This window comes from Pyxicephalus adspersus, chromosome Z (assembly GCF_032062135.1).
Source record: "Pyxicephalus adspersus chromosome Z, UCB_Pads_2.0, whole genome shotgun sequence".
In the NCBI taxonomy this organism is placed as follows: Eukaryota; Metazoa; Chordata; class Amphibia; order Anura; family Pyxicephalidae; genus Pyxicephalus; species Pyxicephalus adspersus.
Genome location: NC_092871.1, coordinates 12550379 through 12560252, shown reverse-complemented (window position 1 = coordinate 12560252; position 9874 = coordinate 12550379). Strand labels below are relative to the sequence as shown.

At 40.0% G+C, this 9874-nt stretch overlaps 1 protein-coding gene and 1 long non-coding RNA gene across 2 annotated transcripts in view; one reads left to right on the top strand and one right to left on the bottom strand.

The window, feature by feature from the left end:
* Nucleotides 1-9874, bottom strand: part of DDR1 (discoidin domain receptor tyrosine kinase 1) — a 47478-nt gene that overhangs the window by 23231 nt on the left and 14373 nt on the right. The window lies entirely within an intron of this gene.
* The window catches only part of LOC140343606 (uncharacterized), a 7845-nt gene continuing 3681 nt past the window's right edge, over nt 5711-9874 (top strand). Inside the window, exons 1-3 of the long non-coding RNA XR_011923380.1 lie at nt 5711-5798; nt 8590-8664; nt 9018-9270. This is a non-coding gene — a long non-coding RNA (uncharacterized lncRNA). The remainder of the gene's footprint in view (nt 5799-8589; nt 8665-9017; nt 9271-9874) is intronic.

Sequence of the window (9874 nt, the reverse complement as noted above, 5' to 3'; positions counted from 1 at the left end):
CTGTTGTTTAGAATTATCACTATCAAACTTTTGTTACTGAATGCACAACACTGTAATAAACCCAAATCAAGGATACATAATAATAACAAAATAATACAAAAAACAAAATAATAACAACACATACAATACAAATTTTATATACAACACTGAAATGTGTTCAAATAATCAAGGATAATAATAAAAAAAAATCATAACTGTTATATAGCAGAATTCCCAAGTTTTTGGATACAAGTGTATTGGGTTCTAGGTGGTAAATGACATTATATAGAACTTTCTCACTGGGATTTACAAGTAGGGGCATGTCAGAGAAAGCAGAAAACCCACAAAGCGTCTTTTGCAAATACCATGCAGTGCAGTCTCTCTCCTCCCATGTATGCAAACACCTGTCTGTCATGCAAGCAGCTCCCCTCTCTCCACTTTCCTTGTTCTCTCATTCCCTTGCTTCTTCCTATTGTCTTCTAATTGTTCAGTCCCTGCTCTGCACCTTATCCACCTCCACCAAACCCCTATCCACTTACCTTGTGTCCCACTCCACACAGTCCTGGCCCAGGTGCTCTTAGGAGGGTGACATGTCTAAGTTGCTCTCCCTGGGGACAGACAGGAACTCAACTTTCTTCTTTCTATGAGTGTCTCTCCTCCTCCTGCATCCCTCCTCCCCCACCTTGCCTGGCATTCACTTGTCTGCCTCCCCTCCCCTCTATTCTCCTTAACTCTCTCACTGTCCTCATTTCCAGTCCTCTCACACTTCTTGTTGCAGAACTTCCTGACATTTTTACTGGCTGTTTCCTGCAGCATGTTGCCCCTCTGCAGACAATGGGCATGGTGGACCTGTTGGGGGGCAGGTAACATCCTGCTCTGGGGAGGAACAACAATCCTAGAAAATCATACTGTATTCATGTGTATCCTGTTACACAAAATAAAAAGCAACATTGTAACAATTCGGGGAAAGTGACAGTGTAGAGCAGGGGTGTCAAACTCAAATACACAGAGGGACAAAATTAAAAACTTAGACAAAGTGGCGGGCCAACCTTGAAATTTATTGAAAACATTAAGCAAAATGAGTACAAAAACACACACAGGAATTTAATGTGCCTGCACCGCTACATTGATCCAACGGAGGAATGAAGATCTATATTCTGGTGTGGAAATACACTTACAGCTACAACAAGTACATTCCCTCCCTTGTTTTTAGGAGAGCCGGTCATGAAGCATGTGATTTAGCTCTGCTGGGCCAGGTACACTGGTTTATTGTAAAGGTTTTTTTACTTTATTTTACCATTATATGTTTTTGTTGTACCATATTTCTCCTATTTTATTAAACATATACCGTAGATTTATAGAGTCTCCCTCTAGTGTCCATCTGATTGTCATAGCAACCTGGCTTCTTGATCATCAATTAGAGCAACTGTTCCCCATCTTTTAAACATGGGGAACCCTTGAAATACGTTGAAAGTCTTTAGGGATCTCTTTACCACAGCTCACAGTACATTAGCATGATGATCAGTGGGAAGAATTCCTCTTAAATTGCAGTGTCACCCCAACTAACCGGAGATGCACAAACTGCTCATTGCTCAAAGCTTCTTCTTATAGCTACATTGAAAGTGCAATGTTTTGCAGTGGATCAGACCTAATTTGTAGTTTTCCACTGAGAGAGAGAGAAATGGTAAAGTACAACCACTGTGCTACATCACTAAGTAGGAAGCATTGTCTGTGTATGTATTTTGCAAATATAGCCGCAGAAACATCCATAAAAAAGCTATACATTGCTTTAAATGGAGCAAAGTGCAGTGCAAAAATCATATTTTTGCAGAACTAATGGAAAAATGTTAAATTCTGTTATTGGCTACATAATTTTGTACATGGATATTACACACTCAGTTATCAAAGTAGGTCTGGGTTTACTAGCATGCAATAAAGACCCATTCATGAGGAGTGCTGGTAAGTGCACCCATTAACCCCCATACTGAATTAGATCACAGCAACACCATCCACCAAATTGAAGTTGTAAGAAATCATTAACAGGTTTTGTATTTGGCCTGGAAACATTCACTGTTCAATCATAGCAGTGCAAACATTCACATATATCAGATATAATAATAAAGGACTGTTATTACATGGAGCTGCTTTGTGTGTAATGGTTGGTTCTCTCTGAACCTGGAGTATTAGGGATTGTACATGGATTTCAAAACCTTAGAAAACCTCAGCCTGGCACTGTATGCCACCATGCATTATGTGCCAGGGATAATTCTCTGTCCCCGTCTGGCACCTCCAGCACGTACTAAGGCCAAAATGACTGCTTTCTAAATGACTCCATGGAGGTCATCTGCAAATTCTTCAGTACAAAGTGTGTTCTAACTATGCAAAAATGTTCCCTATTTTAATCAATGTGCATGGATGTTATGTGTGAGGGACTAATGGCACCTCTGCCAGTTGCTGCCCTGGCACATTAGAACACCTTCTTTTGCCTGCAAGAAAATGTAGAGGTTGGACTTGAATTTGCAGGATATTGTTATTTTGCTTTGACTCAATGGATAGAAACAGCTGTTGATCACAGACCTTAGATTTTTGACGCCTGCAATGAACATTTGTGAAGTCTCTGGTCAAAATCTGGCATCTGTACAGCTGTCCCCCATTGCTGCTAAGTGAACCATCATGCCAAATCATTACATGATGGTCAGCTAAGCCCTCTGATGTCCTATAGAGGAGGACGGAGGGTGACACAGCCCTTGTTTGTTCGGATCACTTCAAAGGACAGTGACCTATTATTTGTAGGGACTTTAGGTATGTGCCCTGGGTTAGCTTTTTGGGGATGTTTGCAACATGTGTGTAGCGCAGTTCTTGATTGTGCACAAAGATCAGGGAGAATTCAGGAAATACCTTCTGATGTCAAAAGCTAACAGTACTTTTTCTTTGGAAAGGAACAACAGCCTGAGTACAAAAGCCTGTCTCTTGCTATCTTTCTATATAAAGGGCCTCCTACTCTCTTTGTAGAAGCTAAGGTCTGACAAAACCCTCTGCAATTAGCAAAGCTCATGGTCTTTCAGAGGGGTATGTTGGATCTCTGCAAAGAGATTGCTGCTTCCACACACATTGAGCAAATATTCTTTCTTTATAGCAGGCAAGAAAACATATTGTGAGACTTTCTCCCTTCTTTTTTGATACACCTGGAGAGCATCCATTTGAGCCTGCACATTGTAAAGTTTTGTACAGATGCTAGATTTCTTTTTCTAGAGACGTGAAAATATAGTGTTAGTAAAGCTTTTCCCAAATGTACTACAGTGATCCCTGTGCTTTAGTGATCACTAAATGACCAGTCAATAGGACTCCTATTTCTTACTATTAGGGAGAAGGCAGCGGGATGCCTCCCACACCCCTTCCCCTCTCCATAAAACAGAATAGCGGGATCTGTAATGCACTCAGAGCTTATAGCTGACAGCTAAGCAGGGGACTTTGCTATGGCTGCAACCTGATGAGTCCACATGGCACCCACAATGGTATACCACCCCATCCCTTAATAAAAGCAACAGTATCCCAAAAAACCTATTGCACGGGTTCCTTTACTGAATCATTTCTTTGTTCTTGTGCTGTAATGAATCCTTTACTCACTAGACCCTCATGAAGGACCTGGTGATTCAATCAGGACTAAATGGACCAAAACGGAGAAAGATGAGAAGAACAGATAAAATACAAACTCAGGATGGAACTCATCTCTGCAGCGAGGCCTGGTATGATAATGATCAGGATTCATGGTGCAGAATGTAAACTTAGAAATACAGATAAGACTTTGCTGTGCATTGAGATAATGCATCTCTATGTAGTATGGGTAATTTAAACCTGTACTGATGATAATATAACCTGATAGAGCACACAGGCATTAGATGATTGGCTCCAGATGTTTGCCATATGTAGCCAAGTGGGGTAACAATTTAAGGTCAGTTAGGCATTACTGGATACTGTAGCTAATAGGTGTCCACAGTGCACTGTGCATTTTAATGTCAGCCTTACCAGCAATGCATGGTCAGCTTCTAGTTCATAATGTGCCTTTAGATCACCAAGCAAAGAAATATATTCAATACTTCTTGGTATTGGGAACAAGTGACTCCCCTTCCTCCTATGTGACAGTGCAAGGCTGCCAAGGTTGCCACTTGACCACTAAGGCATCCAGTGCTACTCTGAGGGCTCCAAGTCACTTCTAAGAGCTTACACAGAGTTTTCTCCATTTAGTCCCAACATCTCAGACCAGCCAGTCTCAACCTGGGTTCCCATAGAGGTGTCCATGGGTTCTCTGAACTATTATTGACTAATCTCACATACATAGTTTGGAGCTGTCACCACTTGGTTGAGGCAGCTGCATGACTATAATGAACTTTTTAGTTGCCCATAAGGGTGGTATTCTAGCCAACACTGTAAGGGTGAGCATTCTTCCTGTCTATAGAGCACAATGATGCTGTATGTACAGAGCTCATTCATGCATCGTGCAGTCGTTAGTCGTTGGAAAAGATTGTGAAAGATCCTGTCCAATAACAATTATTGCATGTGTGTACATAGCCTAAGACATGAGAATTTTGTCAAGAGTTCCTCAGGGGTAAAAAGGTTGAGAAAGGCTAGTCTAAAATAACAGAAATAAGATAAACACTGTAATGTGGCCATACACTGGTAATAAAGGTTAATGGTAATAAAGAATAATATCCTTGATATTGACCAGCATTTCAGCAAAGGGGAGCACTCCGTAAAGTTTACACTGACAACCAGCAACGTGTTGTGTAAACAGCTATTGGTGCTCCCTACTGCCTAGCCATTGAACAAAAAATGGACATCTCCACTCAAGGTTTGATCAACATTCAAGTATTGATTGGAAATGCTTACATTTTTAATAGATTACCATTATATTTAATGTTTTTTTTTTTTTTTTTAAATACCGTTTTTTATTAAAAAAAACTGTCATTACTGCCAATACTTCCAAGTTACTATTACACAATTTTTCGAGTCACATGTGGGTCTGTAAGCAAATACATCCGGCCTGGGATCACCCATGTCCCGTTATACCCATAAAGATATTAAACTGCAAAATTCCATTGCTTGCTCCTGAGCTCCATACTGAGGAAGGGTACTGAGATACATAGTTACTAAGCTACTCAGGTTGAAAAAAAGACTTAAGTCCATCAAGTTCAACCACTAGAAAAATACACATACTACAAATCAGCATATCCCAGATAATACCATACATACATAGTTATGCATATTTAATCTAGAGGAAGGCAAAAAAACTATAAAGCATGGTTCAATTTGCTACAACAGGGAGAAAAATTCCTTATTGATCCAGTGAAGCGATCGGATGTTCCCTGGATCAACAGTCTTTGTTGTCTTTACTTTCAAACTAGAAGCTATGTACAGCACCCTGCAGGCCCCTCCAAGCTGTCTAATCTGCCTGCATTGCTTAGGTAAGCACAGACAGACTTAAATAAGGTATATATATATATATATATATATATATATATATATATATATATATATATATAAAGAAATCTTTTTTTCAAACATTACATTAGTACGTTGATGGGAAGGTTACCAAGAAATACAAAATATAAGCAGAATAAACTTCAGCTTTAAGAAAGAATTCCTGAGTAGTTGTTACATATTCCTGGACTTTGGCACTTCTTCATTAAATAAACCTGCAATGCCTGCAGTGTTATTTGAATATCCAACATGGCCGCTGAGATAAAATGTGTCGGAGCCTTGAGAAATATCACAGATTGAAGTGAAAAGCTGTGATGGGGGGGTGAATCAGATGAAAGAAGGTGAGTGTGATGGGAGAAGAAAAGGAAGAAGCTATGAGGGGGGAATAAAAGACGCAGCAGGAGTGTTTAAAATAAAATTCAGGTGCTCTCGCCAGTAAAAGATAAAAGGCCCCAGGCTGTTCCTTATTACTACCCTGCCAAGCAACTTTCTCTGTTTAACCATATCCCTGCTAGAAGCCACCGGATCATTAACTCTTACCGTACCCATACCTATAGAATTCTTATCCGTTATATTTATTTACTAGAACAATCCTATTTAAAGTATATTCAAAGTTTTATTTTTTGAGTGTGTAAGAATTGGAGCTACGCTCAAGTGTTTATTGCTGATTGCGTCTGTTTATTGGTCCCGATGGCTATTGTCAGCAGGAGAAAAAGTGACGGGATATCCAAAATTTTACGGCTGCTACCAGAACAGAAAACAGAGGAAATGGTTGCACCTGTTCCTGTGACAGCTGTTTAATGGCTTGTTCACACTAAACCACATATTCACACAGTGGGCTTGATAGTAAAGCTCTCCAAGGCTGGAGAGAATGCACTTTCATCCAATGCTACGTTAGTAGCAAATGTTCAGTGCTACTTTAGAAATATTAGTGATATAAACAAACTATTAATACCAGAAAAACATAGTACTACACAAAACAGTAAAGAGAAATAAAACATCTTGTACAAATGTTGGTAAATTTGCCCGACTTTTTTACTTAAATGGGTGGAGAGGACAAAGAAAACCTAAATGGGGCGGATTAGGAAAGGAAATGTATTGTATATCTTGGATATCACAAGACCTACTCAATAAAAGCCATAACCATGCAGCACAATGGTGGCCAATACGTCAGAAACAGCAATGTGCAATTTGGGATGAATGGCGATCGTATTGAATCTGTTCTATAAGACAGTCCTAGATTTACAATCAGTGCAGGGGTCTAAATAACTGATTTACAAGGCTTCACCCACTTCCCCAAAATAAAAAATAAATTCTTATGTTTGAGTTTTAAAAAGAACATATCACTTGAAGACACTTTCTGTTTTGGGGGAGCTCCATTGTGGTTGGTGATGATCATGTCCGGGGCTTTTTTCACCCACATTACCATAAGCACTCTCATTATTCCTTCTTACTTATTGCCACATAAAAGCACAACAATCCTCATATTTTGAATGTAACCCATGGAAATACAGTAGCAAAGTCTAGTAGATCTGCATTCATCTCATCAGCCATGTTGATATCACAAGGTCGTGGCACATATTTTTATACACTACCCATCCATAGGGCAGGTCTTCTGCTCAGCATAGGGGCAAAATGCCAACCATGTAAACCTTGCACTTATTTATTATTTGTTAATTAAGTTGTTTTCACCCAGTGACAGACGTTGCCGATTCTTTCAGGGGCCTATCTTTATGTTGGTGGAGAGGTTTTGAGGTCTTCCTATGGTTCCTCTCTTTTAAAGAGTCTTCACCATGTACTTAGTGTATTGCATTTGGCTGGTTCTTAAGTATCGGGGTCTGCCTGGTTTTAGTCTTGTCCCTGTTAGAACCATTGCATACCAGGAGGCTCAGGGATATTGAGGCCCTTCTTCTTCAATGGAGGACTAGCACCGCATGGTTAAGTGTTGTGAAAATGCAATGGCCGCTCTTAGGTAGCCCCCTATTCAATTATCATTTCAAGCTGTTTGCCAAAATGCAGTGACATCATTGGTGCCTAGTTAACCAAGTGGCAGCAGTCTTCAATGAACGCTAACTAGTAATTAAAAAAACAGTATAGCTGAAAATAATGATCATTAAAAAAATATCCTCCTACATTAAGCCTAAGACTTCTATTGTGTGTGGTAGATCGTGGGAAAATTGATGCACCATTGACTAACAGTTGCCAATTGTTGGAATGATGGTAGCCAATCAATTTCTCGGTACACAACTGAAAATAACTTCACAATCACCCGTGCAGAGCGCCTGTGTTAACCCCTTCTTTCTTGTCACATAGCATGCATGCACTTGAAATTACACGCTAACAACATAACATACATATTGCATAACATACATATGCTCAACATTACACAAGCACATATACACACACTGAGTTCCGAACACACGTGTGCACACATGACAGAAATTCCTGGGTGGTGCAATCACTCCTTGAATAAATGAAACAAGATCTTTCACTCCCAGCTGTTTATGAGATTCATGGCAGGGATGGGGGGGTTTGCACAGACGGCATCCCGATGTATATTTATATTGATGAACAAGTATGAAATCACTGTTTTGTTCCCCATCTTTTTTTGTTTTTTAGGTGTGCACACTTAAAAACCTAAACACCCCATGCAATGAAAAAATAGGGGCAAAAACAAAGCACATAGGGCCTCCCACTTTGGTCTTATTTCCCAAAGAGAACGGGGGCTTGAACCTTGTTTGGGTGCAAGGGTTCAAAACGAGGTATGCCCATTTCTCAGGGGACGTCATTAGTGCAGTGCATGAATGTGGTGCATTGGTAGATGCTGGGGCATTAAAACACATGACAGCTTCTTGGGGGTCCTATTGGTTAGATGTGTGCACAGTGCCTATTATAAGGGGTTATTATTATTATTATTATTAATATTATTACACTGTATTTATATAACGCCAACATATTATGCAGCACTTTACAAAATCCGATAGTCATGTCACTAGCTGTTCTTCAGAGTGGATCACAATGTCCCTACCATAGTCATAAATTATTGTCTTTAGGTATGTTAATCTTTAATACAGTGTTAGGTCAATTTTGGGGGGAAGCCAATTATCCTAACTGCATGTTTTTGGAATTTAGGAGGAAACTGGAGTACCCGGAGGAAATCCATTCTCTGGCGGAGAATGGAACCTGGGACCAAGCATTGCAAAAAAGGTAAGCACACACACACTTTTTGCTAGATTATTTATTTGAAATTATGGAGAATATAAAAGGAGGAGCTGCAACACACAAAGCTGAGTTTGGAGGCCCAAATACCCCAGGTGGACAGGTAAAGAATTAAAATGAACATATCCATAATTTAAAATGTAACCCACCCCAAAATGTATTTATGGATAAAAAAGATACAATTAGAAAAGATGTTAAAATGTATGTTAGGCATTTTTTTTCTTATTTTAGTAGAGAAGTGATTAAACTGTTTTGCCATTTATATTCCCACTGGGGAAGTTTACTTGCTAATGGTTCTGGTGGCTACAGGAACAGAAAGTGATGAAAAATTTTGTCAACAGTTGTCACCAGGGCAAGATTAGAGAGGAATCCAATGGAACATGTCTCTCAGAACCAACACGAGTTCCCTTCACTTTGATTTGAGACTTTCTGTTGTGTCTCCAGGAAGAAAAAACAGACAGAGCTTATTATTTCCTTTTGGATTTAAAACCTAAAAATGTGCAGAAGGTGATACCATCTTGGAAACAACAATGGCGCCACAAGAGCGAGGTAAAAAAGGATGACTATGGAAGACCAAAAGGCAGAGGAATGCTGGTATAACAAAAATTCTGAATATAATTATTCATAAACAGGATTTATATAGTGCAAACATATTACGCAGCGCTGTACATTAAATAGAGGTTGCAAATGACAGACAAATACAGACAGTGACACAGGAGGAGGAGAGGACCCTGCCCCGAAGAGCTTACAGGGTTTAAAGCAGAAGAAAACTTTAAAATGAGAAAACTGCATGCAGGTGGGTTCTTTATTGCAGAAGGGACCTGCAACATCTTTTTCGCAATAAAACAAACTTACCTGCCTGTCTACAATGTACAGTAAGCATTGCCTGTGCAGCGATCCCAGCATAGCTGGCTGCTAGGAATAAATGAACTCTCATGTGCGCATACGCAAGAGAGGCCCATAGCCGTAAGAATTAGGCGCAGGGCCACATGACCGGGTGCTAGGCCTAGCCCAGAGCTTGTAAGGGGTTAAGAAAAAGGTAGTGTGGCTAGAAGGGGCTGGGCTAGTATACAGCGTGGGGTAGGAGGAGATTAGGAATGGGAGACGTTAAAAAGGGCTGGATGATAGTGAGAGGCCCTCTTTTGGAAAGAAAAAGTTTCCCACCCACCCTCCCTCTTATGGTTAGGTAGAGTTGAGA